The sequence below is a fragment of the Hemitrygon akajei genome, chromosome 19 (assembly GCF_048418815.1).
Source record: "Hemitrygon akajei chromosome 19, sHemAka1.3, whole genome shotgun sequence".
NCBI lineage: Eukaryota > Metazoa > Chordata > Chondrichthyes > Myliobatiformes > Dasyatidae > Hemitrygon > Hemitrygon akajei.
In genome coordinates, this window is record NC_133142.1 from 40,709,510 (window position 1) to 40,724,678 (window position 15,169).

At 37.6% G+C, this 15,169-nt stretch overlaps 1 protein-coding gene across 7 annotated transcripts in view; it reads right to left on the reverse strand.

Annotated features, from left to right (window-relative positions):
• The window catches only part of LOC140741889 (contactin-4-like), a 2,152,419-nt gene that overhangs the window by 2,067,843 nt on the left and 69,407 nt on the right, over window positions 1–15,169 (reverse strand). The window contains exon 1 of one of the 7 annotated variants that reach the window (XM_073072414.1): window positions 4,505–4,523. The exons of the other annotated variants lie outside the window; for them this stretch is intronic. The gene's annotated coding sequence lies outside the window, so the exon portion shown is untranslated. Of the gene's footprint in view, window positions 1–4,504; window positions 4,524–15,169 lie in introns of those variants that run through there. 7 annotated transcript variants of the gene reach the window in all.

Below are 15,169 nucleotides of genomic sequence, written 5' to 3' on the forward strand. Positions count from 1 at the left end.
GTCTGCCTCTTCTGGACTGGACTCCATGTCTCTGGTGGCTTCAGTACTGGAATGCTATTGTCATGTGGCACACGTCTCATAGCTGAAGGGAGATTGGGGTATTCAATGGATTTCTGGTTTTTAGCAGAGAAATCAAACACATTGGTCAGACAGAAGTAGCAGTCTGTCACAAGATCCTTCTGCTCTCTCCATAGCATCAGGACAGTGAACGGCATTGACTTCTGAGTACCTCTGAGCTAAGCTCTAAGATTGACAGTGGATGTTGCACAACAAATGAGAACAGCCCAGGCTTTGTATTGGTCGCCAATTTTGCACTCAAAGTGGAGCTCATAGACTTGCTTCATAAGAGGAGCAGTGCTCTGTCTTTGAGATTTTAGCAGATGCTCACCACAAATATAACAATAAGTATCATGGCCATTGCAACTTTAGTGAGATATTTGGCTATCACAATTACTCCTGAAAATACAATTACTTTATTATAACAAGTACACAATATGCTGTGCACATTAATGTGATCTCCAACTGATATACATATAAATGCAATGCATAGAACGGTGTGTTTGTGATGCTCTTATAGCCTTTCTAAAGCCTGTTGTGCCATGCAGCATCCACCCTGCCTAAGCATGCCCAGGTATGCTGGACAAGATAGAAAAATTTTATCTTACATTGTGGGCATCATTTAAATTGACTTGAATTATGAATTGAAATATCAAATAAATGCAATTTTAAAAAGTGGTGTGTGATAGGGATATTTCATTGTGGTTTACATGATCAGTAGCCCAAAAACATTGAGATACAGCCAAAAGTATTCAGGAAGCAAAATCTTTTGTTGACCTGTGTAATAAACCTGATTCTGATTCTGAATTTGCAAGACAATTATATTCAAATAAGAGCATAAAGGTATGACCTGCTTTCTAATAACATTACACATGAGCTAGAAAGATGGATGTCACAGAAAGTTTGAGCCAATCGTCAAGAGCAGCAAAATCAGAACTGGGACTTCAGTCCCACATTCAGTCCACATTTGACATTGCAAAGTTCGATAGGCTTTCAGATACAAACAATGAAAGGATTGGATTTGTAAAGAAATTGAAAGGTGCACGGTGAGGTTATCAAGATAATGCAAAGAGTTTAACTTGGCAATCAATGCATCTTATTAGGTAAAAAGTCATCTCATGAACTAGGCAGTTTATGACTGAGAATTTTAGCTTGTAAAGTCTTCAGTGAATGTCAGAAAGTTCTCAAAGGACCAAAAGACAACAGAGAACTTGGCAAGATGAATGTGTGATTTCATGATCAGAATCATACCACATTCACTGGATTATTGGCAAGGCAGGTGGGGAAGTTGTTCAAAAGAAAAGTGTCACTGCTCAAAAACTGAAAACCATTTTTCAAGGGTGTTAATTACATTAACAGGCTATCTGAAGAAATTCAAGAAGATTAGTGACAAATGGAAAAGCTCCATAAAGTAGCAAAAAATGGGGTAAATGAGATAAAAGAAAAGATAATAACTTATCAGCAATATGCATCAATTCCCAATTCAACAAAAACTTTTGTAAATAGTCCTTGTTAGTGCAGCACATATCAAGTATGCAGCGATCTCCTGCCACAGTACAAAAGTATGATTATGTAAAAAATAACACAGAGCACCTAAGCACTATCACTGAGGGAATCCCCAGATTACAGTGTATACCAACACCTGAAAATCTCCCATTCATTTTTCAGTTAGTTGATTTAGTTTATCAAACAAAACATCAGTCTGCCAATTCAGTCAAAGAAACCTATCTCCTCTTTTCCAGTATTGCTTCAGGGAGTTACAAGCTGTTTTCTGCGGAATTAATAGCTTGCAATTCATGCACAGGCAAAATGGGTATTATATACTAAGCACATCTAGGGAGAAAATAAAAATGAACACAGGGTCCTCCCACAGGAGCTCCAGCTAACTTGGCAGATTGGGGACAAGAGAGGCTGGCAAGGCTTAAGGGGCAATAACCTGGAAAAGGGGGCATTAACATCACTACTAATGACCATGAAGTTTCTGCAGAAGTCTAGAGTAATTATCAATATCTATCATTCTTGGCCTTTCCACATTGCTGACTCTTCTATGCTATTACCTCAATGGAAAACAAGTTCTTATTCATATGTTTTCCTCTGTGAAGACCAAATATTAGTGATTCTGAGGATCCAGACTGCACAGAGAATCAACCCCAGGATGACCACTCTACCCAGGATATCAAATAATGTTGATGCACCATAAGTCTTAAATGCAAGTGCTTTGCAGTGGTTCTAATGATGCAAATGACTATCATGTTCCATTGCTTGAAGGGGTCACACATCAACCTCATGTTGTACAGCTAAGATCTATGGAGTATTGGAGAACTCCTCTGGTAAGGGACAAAGGCAGATCAAGACACCAAGTTCTTCAGGTAACAAACAAAGGAAGTTTGTGAAGGATATTCACTTTCTGGGCTGGGGGGTGGGAGGTGGTCTCATGCTTGATTAACTCATCTTTCTAAACACAGCAGCTGTCACTTGTAAGATCAGTGCAATTTAAACTTCCAACTATAACTTTTGTTTAGTTTCTGATCATAAAAGAGAGCCTGTCATCAGGTTTTAAAATGTAAATGTAAAGCAGTAATCAGCTTTAAGTTAAAACAAAGCACTGTCTATAGAGCAGCTTTGCAAACAAACTCTGTATATAGAAGACACTTCATCAGTAGGAAACAGGATGTTGAGACACTGCACCTAGTGTATTGCTGCTCCAGAGGTGCAGTATAAGATGATAGGTTAGTTAATTTAGCTCGTTTCAAAACAGAGAACACTGGCCAAATTACTTAGTTCACGGAAGCTTACAGACAAGATGGAGACAAATGACAGCACATTAATAACTGATACATTCGTAAGTTGGAAGATTTATGTACTCAGAGAAATTAGCTTTACAGCATTAATTGTGAATAGCTGGGGTTTGTGCCTCCAGAGGGCTTTTAAACTGTTCATGTAAAAAGGGTATCTGAGGAAATATCATGTACATATGAGGTCACCCCAGCAGCAAAGAAACCATAACAAATTAGAGAGCAGTTCAGGCTTATTAGGAGCAAGGTAAGGAACATCAAGAAGCATGAAAGAAGCACACGATGATCTAGAATCCACTCCTCTGACTTTGATTTGTTTAATGGATGATTCATTCATCTGCATCATTGGTATGTCTTTTTAGCTTATCGGAATTGTACCTGTGTTTTGGAAACCCTTCATGTTTTAGAAATGCTTTCTAATTTGGAAATGTTTAAGATAGGAAATCATCTGTGGGTTTTAAATGTGTTTTAAGAATATGGTTTGTGTTTAAATAAATATCACTGAAAATAAATGAACTGTGTTTAAACTACCTTGTTGGCTGGAAGTATCTTTTCCTTCGAGGGATGGGGACTCTGCACTCAAATAGTGGGTATTGGTAATTAAACTCACCATGGAAAATAAACAAGGGAGTGAACTAAGCTTTGAAGATTGGTTAGTTACAGTATGACCTCCCTTTAGTGAGGAACAGCAGCCCATAGAATAACATTCAAATTGCCTTCATTTGGATCTTGGATGAGAATCTATGCACACTTAAAAGATCAAACTCATCTTGAGCTACAGGACAAGCATTCATTTTACGTACAATTTGATGTAAGACTAACAATTAGTTGGTTGCTAATTTATGCTGACCTCAGTACAAAACAACAAAAAACTAATTTTGTCTTCCCATGTACTGCATATGACACATTATTAATATATAACAGTAAAATGATGTGAATAAACATTAACTCAGAATCAAGTTTAATATCATTGGCATGTCTCGGGAAATTTGTTAACTTTATGGCAGTAGCACAATGCAATACTTGATAAAAAATATAGAGAAAAAACTGAATTACATTATATATAAAAATAGGTAATTTAAAATAAGTAGTGCAAAAAACATAAACAAATGTAGTGAGGTAGTGTCCATGGCAGAGGAGAAAAAGCTGTCCCTGAATCACTGAGTGTGTGCCTTCAGCCTTCTGTCCCTCCTCCCAATGGTAAAAATGAGAAGCGGGCATATTGAAGAGGACACCTGGGTGTTGGGGATCCTTAATGATCTACACCACCTTCCTAAGGCACCGCTCCCTGAAGATGTCTTGTATACTACTGAGGCTAGTACTCATGATGAAGCTGACTAATTTTATAAGATTCTACAACTTACTTTGATCTTGTGCAGTAGCTGCCCCTCCCCCCATAACAGACAGTGATGCAGTCAGTCAGAATGCTCTCCATGGTGCACTTGTAGAAGTTTTTGAATGTATAATTGACAAACTAAATCTAGTGAAACACCATATGAAATATAGGTACTGTCTTGTGTTCTTTATAGCTGCATCAACATCATGCATCCGGGTTAGGTCCTCACAGACTTTGACACACAGGAACTTGAAATTGCTCACTCTCTCTACTTCTGGTCCTTCTATGAGGATTGGTTTGTGTTTCTTTGTCTTACCCTTTCTGAAGTCCACAATCAACTCTTTGGTCTTGCTGACTTTGAGTGCAATGTTGTTGCTGTGACGCCACTTCAACTAAACGGTATGTCTCACTCTCTTGTCACCATCTGAAATTCTGCCAACAGTGACAAATCTATCACTGACAAATTTATAGATGGCAGATATACCTAGCTACACAGTAATGGGCAGTCATAATTCCTAAATTAGAGGTTAATTTTGAGCATTATATTTGTTTTTTGTTTTAGTAACAGCTTGACTCTAAACCCCAGTGGCAGTGCCCTTAACTTGTACTTTCACAGCCAATGTATGCCCAAAGTTGCCATGCCATTCCCCAGAGGGGGAACGACACTCTAACGTGCAGTTCTCTCACATATTTAAAGTAGGACTATTTATGGAAAACTAGACCAAAGTACAACACAGAATTGGACTTTGACATGCACATAACATGATATTCAACTTTCTTATTCCAGGATTTGGACATCACTGGTAATGCCAACACTTACTGCCCTCTAATTCCATTACAGAAGCTGGTGGAAAACAATGTCCTTGAACTACTGCAGGACTGTAATCCTTTTGTGGATGTACGGTAAAACACCACAGGCACATACATCCCTTCCCACCAATCTTAGTATCTAAATGAGATGTTGCCTCAATGCAACAGCTATCATCAAAGATCTCCATCATCCAGGTCAAGCCATTTTAACACAACTATAATTAAACAGAAGACTGAAACCCTACCAGTTTCAGGAATAGCTACATCCTTTCACCCATTTGGTTCTTGAAACAACTTGCACAACCTGAAGCACTACAGTTTAGCAATACTTTGATCATTTTGAACTATTCAAATTGTATTTTCTTATGTACATGGTATTTTTTTTTAATGATTCATTTGTCTTTCTTGTGAATTCTGCTTATATGAAGTAAAATTCCTGTGGTTCTGCTACAATAGTTTTTTCATTGCACCTGTGCATACATGTACTTAGACCATGAGCCCATAAGACATAGGAGCAGAATTAGGCCAATTGGCCCATTGAGTCTGCTCCACCATTTCATCACAGCTGATCCAATTTTCCTCTCAGCCACAATCTCACGCCTTTTCCCCGTATCCCTTCATGCCCTGACCAATCAAGAATCTATCAACCTCTGCCTTAAATATACTTACAGACTCGGCCTCTACAGCTGCCTGTGGCAATGAATCTCATAGATTCTCCACTCTCTGGCTAAAGAAATTCCTCATATACTTCTTGACTTTGGTACTGTTGGGCAAGAAGTACCAAGATTTGGATCTAGCAATGAAATTCTGTAATATCTTGTTGGGAAGCTGCAGGTGTTGGTGTTCCCATTACTTTGTCCCTTGTCCCTCTTTCTTGTCCACAGATGTCTAGGTTTGGAAGTTGCTTTCAGAGTAGCCTAGGTGAATAAATGTAGTTTTAGATTGCAAATGCCTGTGAAGCGAAGGGATGGTCAGAGCTGGAGGCTGGCATACCAATCAAGCATGTTGTTTGTCCTGTAAAACATTTTGGGAGATTTGGGACTACACTCAGCCAAATAAGTGGAGAGTGTTCATTGTAGAACATAGGAGTCTGAGAATACAGATCCATAATTCCTTGTAAGTGCTGTCACAGATAGATAAGGTCATAAAGAAAGCTTTTGGCACATTGGGTTTCATAAATCAATGTATTGAGTAGAAGTTGTATAAGACATTGATGAAGCCTAATTTGGATTATTGTGTGCGGTTATGATTACCTGCCTACAGGAGAAATAGCAATATGATTGAAAGAGTGCAGAGAAAATTTACAAGGATTTTGCCAGGACTTGAGGACCTGAGTTACACGGAAAAGTCGAACAGGCTAGGACTTCATTCCCACAGTGTTCAGAAGAATGAGGGGAAATTTGATGGAGCTAAACAAAATAGGGGTGTATTTAGGGTAAATGCAAGCAGGTTTTTTTTCCACTGAAGTTGGATGAGTCAAGATCCAGAGTTCATAAGTTATGGGTGAAAGGTGAAATGTTTAAATGGGGAACATGATGGTGATCTTGTTCACTCAAGAGTGGTAAGAGTGTGGAACAGGCTACCAGCAGGAAAGGTGGGTGTGGGTTCAACTTAAGCAGTTAAGAGAAATGTGGGTAAGTACATGGATGGAAGTGATATGGAGGGCTATGGTTCAGCTGCAAGTCTATGGGACTAGGCAGAATTTTAATTAGCATGGACTATATGGGCTGAAGGGCCATTTTCTGTGCTATAGTTTTGTGACTCTATGAAGAAGTCATTGACAAAGCAGCTGAAGATGTATAGGCCAGCAATACTGCCATAAGAAATTTCTGCTGTGATATTCTGGAACAAAGGTTATGACCTCAAGCAACCACAGCCATTTTGCTTTGCATGAGCTATGATTCCAATCATTAATATTTTTTCCTTTTGAAGCTCATTCAGTTTTGGGAGACTCCTAGATGCTACATCTGGGCAAGTGCAGTCGACCGTGCTTCATTTGTTGAAATGGACATACTTCTTTGCTGGTAAGGGAGGGCTACAAGTTCTCTGTAAAGATCTGCATGTCATTTCCCTAAATCTTTGGCATTGCATGCAAGATTTTTCCCACTGTGTATGGCCATCTCTCTGCTCTTGGAGGCTGTGCAATTGAATCCCCCTTCAATAAAACTTCTTTGTGACCTTAAACCCCTTTGGGTTACTTGGGGCTATATTTCTCCCAGTTGTTTAGAGGGCATTCATGTGCAGTGATTCTACAACATGTAAGCTATGAGCCATTGATGAGCTCTCAAGCTCAAAGGTCTTGGCAATAGCAAAACAGGGCACTGGCGAACAGGTCTTTGATGACTAAGTGCAACTAACAGCACTGTTTTCAACACCTTCCATTAATTTGCTAATTAGTGTGGGTAGACTAATTGCGCAGAAATGTGCTGGAATAAAATTATTTTACTTTTAAGTTAATTAGGCATTCTTGGGCAATTCTCCATATCGGCGGGTGAAATTATTTGCTAATTTTCTATTGTCATTGTGCACTGTAACCCACAGCAAGTTTCACTCAAGTTCTAATCCATTTACTGCAAATGTAAAATGTTACAAATATGCATTTTGAGAACAAATGTACATAACATAAATAAATGAACATTTTTTGTAATATCATGGTAACTACAATAGCAGGAAACATGCTTATGTCGATGGAACATTAATAGCAGGAACAACCAAATTCCCGAACTTAGACTTTCATATGGGCACGGCAAAAAAAAAGCTTTGTATTTCAATCAATCAAGTTGAAAAGTTCCCCACTACCACTTGCATCTTGACCTTCACAGTGTTTGTTTCCGATCTATGCTGTTTACATTGCTATTATTGATTTTTTGTTATCCACTCAACTTAATGTATTTGGTATATTAATCAACAAACACAAGATTAGTTGGAGTGGATAAGAAAAAAGCCACAATACTTATCATTATGGATTTACTGAAGTGAAAGTTACACTAAACAAATTGAAATTCCATAATACTTGAAAATCTTTCCAAAACCAAAATTTTAGCATTACCAATATTTTCTTTGATTTGCTTTCATGTTTGCAATTATGATTTTTTTTTTTACAAACAGATGAAGTTGCCAGGATATACAATAGCCGACCAGTTAGTCAACAAACAATTGTTTTGCCAAATCATTAATGTATCAAATTTAGCTGTGGCTTAGATCATTTATTATAGTCAGCAAATAGTTCAGTGAAAATTTAAGTGGCATTCACTGCTAAAATATACCCATTGCTATTTAAAAGTGCTATTATTGCTAACTAATTTAATAGTACTCTTATAAGGTTTTACAACAGAAAAGGGTCAGGAAAAAAGAACACATCTCAAATTAGTAATGCCTAACAGATGATGATTTCACAATCTTTCTTCTGACTTCAGGGAAAGCATGTATAATGATGTATTTTGATAGGAATGAATCTCATTCTTCCTTGCAAAAGATCATCAGCAGTGATAGTCACATTAGACTATCCACTATAATCACATCCAGAGAGGTAAATGTTCCATTTACCCTATCAGAAAAGGATAAAAATGATTTACGTTTACCCAAATTAGAATACCCCAACTTTCTTGCTGACAGATTGTTTATAATTCTCCATATTCAAGGTATGACCTCTTTTTTATAATGACAGAGATGAAACTGCACCCCAACAAGTCCACTGAGGGACAAATTTTTCAGCTGCCACATGGATGACCAAGTCTCCACTATGAAGGGCACTGTGCATGCACGTTTGGCATTTATTGTAATTTCCAAAGGCCGAAGCTCAAGCATCAATGATACATTAACAAGCATTAACCCTTTACATGTTCAAACGTGAGGCTGAACAACCATCTGATCACCTTTATATTCAAATTAGCAGAGGGCAACAGCATGTTGAACAAGCACTTCTATAAACAGTCCTACTGACAATGCTTAGAGACATCCAGGGGATGCAATCAAGGGCAAATACAATTAATATATTTGGACTTGTGAGAGGAGTATTCCTTCTATCTCCATGGTACTTGCAAATAAACTTGCTGACATAGCCTCCAAAACATTAACGTTTGTTTCATTGGAAAGCCAATAGAGACAGGAAACAATTGTTCATCACCCACCAGTCTAACTGTGAGTGTGGCTTGGGTCTGTCCACTCCAAGGCGCATATCATGATGATCTGTTCCCAGGAGCTATCTAATCCCACCACCCCAACCCCCCACCTCACCTCTGGATAACAATTTAAAATATTAGCATCTTGCACATCCAATTTTATTTGCTCTGTCACTAGCAATCATGCCTTCAGCTTCTAGTGCCCAAATGGTTTTGGGAAATGATTGATGTACATTACCATGTCAAGCACTTTATATAAATGTAAGTTGTTATTCTTTGACCAACGTGTCTTTTGGTCAAAGAAATCTGTCTGACTCCATCTTGCAACAATGTCTACTCAATGGCAGCCCACAAATACCAAGGCTGAAATATATTCAGAATTTACACAATTTTGTGAATTTTGCTAGTTGGGAATCTTGTCTATGCAGTACAACCATCATCTCATATCTGGATAACATTCTTACTATTAATGTCCTCTGGAAGTTTCTCTCCCTTCTCAATCAGTAATCTGGCAGCTGGACTGCAAACCTAATGTCATTTTAAAATTACACTTCTATTATTAAGTAGATTTTAATAAACATATTACCCTTCGAAGGAAGCACAGGAGTTTAAAAAAAACACAGATTTGTTTTTCATCTTAAAGGAATCTGCCATCCTGTCTTCCCCATATGGAATACTAGTCCCAAATCGTAGCCAGTGAATGACTCCCGAGGCAGATAGTTTGTCTGCAAAATACATCTCTCTGATAAATGATAGCCTGGTTAACCTATCAATAAGCAGCTGATCACCCTTAGAGATTAGATATCAGATGCCTCTCTTAACAAAAGGATAGACCCATTAGGGGTGAATCCATGGTAGAGTGCAGTAAAGTGAAACATCATCTCCTCATTCTGCCTTTGCTATTGTCAACATGGATTCAGGGTTAGACATCTGTCTGTGATCTGTATTGAAATCATTACAGCAAGATTTTGCTGTCTGTGATCTGTATTGAAATCATTACAGCAAGAGTACAATCACAATGAATGCATGTTCAACCCTGGAAAAATTATCTCCCTTTGCATCTCACAATCTCAAGCCAACCACGTCAAGGAAACCTCTTAAGGATCAACCTCCATTAATAAATCAAGCGGCTTCCCTTCATTTAAAACACCACTTGAAGGTACATCCAAGATGTTCATAAGCATAGAGTGACAAGGACTTCTAGTACAATGACGGAAAGGAAATATTTTCTGCCAGAATCCGACCAATCCACCTAAAATTGATAGAGCGCTGTATATTGCAGAGCCTTTCTTGCCAAGTTATGTTCAGCACATTTTCTTTGTTGAATTAATGGGAGCGGGTGACAAGTGCCTTAGTAATCCAGGACTAAGCATTCAATGCCAGAGTACAAGATTCCTTTCTGTTATAATACCTGTTGAACTATTCTAAACACCACATGCATCAGTTGATGATTTTAGAAGAGAACTCGAGTTAAGAAAGTTAAGGCCAAAAGATCAAATTGCAATTGATATCTCTCATTTGTGTCTTCACCAGTTCAATCATCGTTTTTTTTTTGTCCCAAGAGCTTTCTCTTCAGCCTCAAAGCTCTTTCTATCTACTTGATCATGCAGCCTCTGCAAGTCCAAATGTGACGTCCACTTTTGAGTTACATCTAAAATATATCCAACACAGTTGTATTCCATAATCTGCCTTTTTTTAATTCCATGCAGGATTAAAATTGATCATCTTTATTGCTACAAGCCATATTACTATCCATCATTTAGAAAAAGATTTTGCTAATTTCTCTGACATGGATCTTTAAAATTTTTGAATCTGTTCTAATTTTTTTTCAAAATGTTTTGAAGACCATATACTGTAAAATAGCCACATTTCCCAGGGAGGTTCTTCTGAACTTGTGAGAGTTATTATCTTATGGAGATGAGTTTTATGTCCTGATAGACCCAACAGATGGGGACATGAAGCGATGCTCAAAGAGGGAAATGTGAGCTGTGATATACAGGAGTAGGTCAGAGTTTTGATTGAGTGTGCACATTGGATCAAAGGTCATACACTACTATACTCAGCTTTCCTGATCCAAGGTAGTCGTTAATCTCTTTGTGACATTGTATTCAAAACCAAGACCAGCTACACACATCTGCAGCAAACTCAAGTTACGTCTTATGAGGTTGCGAAGATGCTTCTCCAGACACAGCTCTTTTAGCCCACAAAAAATCATTCCGTGAAGAGTCACTGAAACTTAGGGCAGCCCTAACACAACTATAATCTATTTTCTGAGGTTGCTTAGAGCAGTCAATTCAAGCATCTGTCAAATTATATGTTTACTAAATGCTTTTAAGTAATGGTGTTGAAGTGGACCCATGCTTAATCAGCTAAAATACGACATGAAAACTAGATAGAAGTCAACGTCAGAATTAGGTTTATTATTACTGACATAAGTAATGAAATTTATTGCTTTGTCACAGCAGTTTTGTGAAATATATAAAATCTACTATAAAATATATACTATAATCAAAAATAAATATATATTTTAAATGTTGAATAAGCAGGGCAAAAATAGTGATTAGTGTTCATGAATGTGTTGTCTGTTCAGAAATCTGATGCTGGAGGAGAATAAGCAGTTCCTAAAATGCTGTGTGTGCATCATCGGGCTCCTGTACCTCTTCTCTGATGGCAGCAATGAGAAGAGGGCATGCTCTGGGTGGTGATGTATTAAAGTGGTACTGACCAGTGCACAGTGTAAGATTTTAAGCCTGCACTTTTAACTCCATTCCCCTTCATTATATAGGAGAAATTTAACATTCAGTCCAGTAATGCAGTGCTCAAAATGGTCAATGCCGGAATTTTAAACAAGTTAATTGTCTCAAATTATATTTTGTTTCATATCCACCTCCATCCAGTTCACTAGTACATCTTAAAGAACTGCAAACTTCATTTAGAATCTTGAAATTTGTAATCTAAGAAACAGCAATTCACTTGAAACAACTCTGAAGTCGGGCATTGCTAGCTTTGTACACTGCATCTTCCTCAGAGTTACTGCCTTCTCAATCTGATATACTAATAGCAAATTAAGTTGGCAAAAGGCTACTGAAGTATTACTTTTTCAGTGCCCTTCTCCTGGATATTAATTCTTTGGGTCAGAGAAAGTTGCATATGCTCCAGGGTGACTGGATTTCATTCTATTTTAATCAGTAATACAGCTTGTGGCATTGCCTGCACAGCTGTGAGCAAAGAAATGGGGTAAGGAAATGATATTGATGCTCAATGCTGGCACATCAACCATTTGGCACACACACATTTATGAGCAACTCAAAAATGACCTTCATAATATGCCCTCTGAAGCAATTGCTCAGCACATTCAATTTGTGGATATGGAATTGAAGAATCCCTCAATGTAATGACTTAATATCTTGTATAACGGAGCTTACTGTAATCATCATGTTGTCCATGTTCTCCTGAGAGGCTAATACTTGGGTGTTTATCTTCTGTTAACATAGATATGAATGATAATTTATTGCCTTTTACTTAGAAGAAATTCCCTCTAGTGCTGGTTTTCTTTCCTTCCTGCATAATGGCAGAACAATGTAAATATTGAACAAATCGAGTTACTTCCTTCAGCTCAAATAAATTTAACTGAATTTAGTTTGGATACTATATATCAAAATATAATAAAATGCAAAATTACTGAATTAAGGCAACTTTTGAATACAAGCAATGTTTGTAAATAAATAATGCAATAATACAGACACAGTAATTGATTGCAGTCACTACTTTTCTAATTCTAATGACGATAGCATTTGGTGGCAAGTTTTCATTTAATATTGACAGTGTGACAACTAGCCCTCTCAATTTAAGAGAAAAGCAACTTCAGAACCACTTGGCAAGTTATTTTATTGATATTAGTTTGGAATAATGATGAACAGCATTTTGAAGAGGCAAAGTTCTTTTAGTTGTGTCAAAAATAAGGGCAGTTCTGATTTTAAAGCAGAATCAAATTATTATTTGGCTGTTGCAACTTTTATCAATATAATTGGATGTAGACATTGTAACATAAGCGCCATGCCAAAATTCATGACAGTAATTAGCTTGATAGGCAGTTGAAAAGAGCTGGGTCAACTACCTCCTCATTTCTGCACAGATCCTTGTAAAAATATGCTTTATTTTAGTATGCAGTAGACACATTATGCTAAAGGTGGCAGCTCTGGTTTTAAACATATATCCTGTAATTCATTGCTATCTTCTGATATCAACTAAAACTTGGAGGAGGAAATTGTTATGTCACTCATTAAAAAAACACTAAGAACACCTTAGGAGTAATTTTTCTCCTAATTTCATTATTAAAATTGGAGGGCCAGAAAGTACTAAAGTTAGCATGTAGTTGAATCTAAGAATTAAATTGACTAAACTTCATCCACGCTGATAAAATAAATGGTAGAACAAACAGAGATGACCAGGGTTAGTTCTACAAGTTGACTGTAGACACAGTAACAAGTGATACTTTTGACCAGTTTAATACAAAGTAACAAATAAGAATTATAAGAGATGCAATGATTTGTACCAAGATTGTGTGCGACAAGACTGCCATCTGTAATATAATGCAAAAATAAACAGATTCAGCAATGTGGGAACGGGATGCGGATTAATTATTTTAAATGACTTAACACTCAAAACCAAGACTGAAGAATAAAGGAAATATAATTTTACTTTTATTATTGGTATATGCTTAATACCTATAAACACCATTCTGATCCTGACTGATCTCTCATGTCAAGCTCAAGTTTATCATCATTCAATCGTATGCACGTATACCACCAAATGAAACAAAGTTTCTCCAGACCAAGTGGCACAACACAGTAAATATAACTCAAACTCAATAGGTAAGGTAATATTAGGTCCATTTATGCCACAAGTCAAAAGGTAAACAATATATGCTACTGGCGCTTTATACCTGATGAGACCTGGATGGTGTCAAGGAGTTCTGTAATCTCACAGCTGGGGATTCCTATGCCAACAGTCCTTGTCCTAATGGTACAGTACCTACTGCTTGATGTTAGGGTGCCAAAGAGACTGGTGAATGGATGGGAGGGATCACTGACAATGCTAAGGACCTTGTGTATGCAGTGCTCCTGATAAGTATCTCAGATGGATGGAAGAGAGATTGCAATGATCCTCTCAGAAGTTGTTGCAGTCCTTTGTAAGGTCTTGAGATCAGATGATTTACAATTCCTGTACCAGATGGTGATGCAGCTGGTCAGGAAATTTTCAGCAATGCTCCTGTAAAAATTGGTTACAAAGCAGTGCAGTGTGTGTGGGAACATCACTCAGCTCAATCTCCGCAGGAATAGAAGGAGCTGTTGTGCTTTTGATCAAAGAGGTAGGGTTGAGGGACAGGTGAGTTTATCTGCTATGCACACTCCTAAAAATGTGATTCTCTTAACTCTCTCCATGGAGGAGCTGTTTATGTGCAATGAGAAGTGGTCAGCCTACATCTTCCTAAACTCCGACGTGCAAAAAAGTTGGATGAACTCAGCAGGTCGGGCAGCATCTGTTGAAAGAAGCAGTCAAAAGTTGACTGCTTCTTTCAACGGATGCTGCCTGACCTGTCGGGTTCATCCAGCTTTTTTGTATGTCTTGATTTGACCACAGCATCTTTGTGTTTCCTAAACTCTACAATCATCTCTTTCATCTGACTACTTGGATCCAAATTTGGTCGGGTGATGGGAGCTGGAATGTTTTGGAGGAACAATGTTTTTCTGATTGGTAGTGACCAGTGGTGTATCACAGGGACTGGTGCTGGAACCTTTGCTGTTTTTGCTATATACTGTTGATCATTAATGTGAGATTGCTAAATATAATTTGTGAGTTTATGGATGACACAAAATTTAGTTGTATTATGGATAGCAAGAAATGCTGCCAAAGATTGCAGAGTATAAATCAAATGGAAAGTCGGTCCTTGGTAAACAGAATTTAATTCCAACTTTAACAAATTTTACAACATTTTCCAGTGATATTAAACCTGATTCTGACAGGTGTGAGGTGATGTATTTCAGGAA